A 1,428-nucleotide genomic window follows, 5' to 3' on the forward strand; every position below is an offset into this window, starting at 1 on the left:
TACATATATATATATATATACGATAAAACATGAATTCATTATCTGGTTTATACAACGTCAGAAAATAGTGGAAAATATGAATAAGCCCAATGTGATGCATTTAATGGACAATACAACAAAGAAAAGCAGCAAATCCTCAAATTGTAGAGGCTGGAATCAGAGAGTTTGTGTTTGTTTTGTGCTTTAAAAATGAAGTTAGTTATTTAATAATAACTTGGAAATATTTGCTGATCAATTTTCTGCAGAGCTGGAAGAAGTACAAATACCACAGGGTAGAAATACTCTGTTACCAGTTAATGCACAAAACGCACAAAAGTATCAGCATTAAAATGTACTTAAAGTACCAGAGTAAAAGTACTCAATATGCAGAATAATATTTACGTCCTAATAATTGCATTAATGTGTTCATCTCTTCCAAGGTGGAGCTCATTTTAATATATATATATAGTTTAATCTGTAATAACACATCATTGTTTATTAGTTTAAATATATTTCGTATAATAAATAAACACATTTGTGTACAGTGTACCACGTAGCGCTGTCTGGTTTCCTGAGTCTCTACCTTGTCTATGAAGGTGGCGAAGCGGTTGTTGAGGCTCTTGATCTGCTCCTTCTCGTGGGCCCGGCTCATGGACAGACTGGGGTCGATCTCCAGGTTGAGGGGGGCCAGCAGGCTCCTGTTGACGGACAGGGAGGCCAGAGGGGCCCCCAGGCCGTGGTGGGGCCCGTTGGTGCCGGCGTACAGAGAGCTGCTGCTCAGAGAGAGGCCGCCGAAGGCCCCCTGACCGGGACCGAAGCCGCTCAGCCTCCTGGACCCAGCGCTGCTGCTCCGGACCGATTTACTGGAGCTGATCCGCTTGGTACGACTCAGGCTCATGGTGGAGGAGAGACAGGACAGATGGAGGTATGGAAGCAGAGAAGCAGGTGGTAGAAAAATCGGGAAACTCAGAGTTGAAAGAAGAAAACGCTGGAGAAACAAGAGCGAAAAGATGTTTACGATAAAATGCAGGTTAATAAGAAGATGAAAAAGAGGCTGAGCGGAGAGCAGTGAGTCAGTGATGAAGTGAACCAGGTCAGTCTGAGATGTCGGACCGCAGTGAGGCGTCTCAGGTGTCTCGTGGCCTTTTAAACCTCCCAGGGTGGAGTCAGTAGGAGAGAGGTGGTGTCAGATATCTAGTGTTCCTGACTATTAGAAGACAAGTCAATAAGGTACCTGTTCTTTTTACACAAACAGGTGCTGGATGATGAGTTTATGCTGTAAAATGAGAACTAAATATTGTTTTGCCTCCAAAATGAGATGTCTAATCTATAAACTAACATGAACATCATTTCCCTGGAGTCATTTTTAGAGACACATGTCACAGAGTACCTGAGCAGGTAGAGTACAGAGTACCTGAACAGGTAGTGAACAGAGTACCTGAACAGGTA

The sequence above is a fragment of the Anarrhichthys ocellatus genome, unplaced genomic scaffold, assembly GCF_004355925.1.
Source record: "Anarrhichthys ocellatus isolate YVR2014 unplaced genomic scaffold, GSC_Weel_1.0 scaffold683, whole genome shotgun sequence".
NCBI lineage: Eukaryota > Metazoa > Chordata > Actinopteri > Perciformes > Anarhichadidae > Anarrhichthys > Anarrhichthys ocellatus.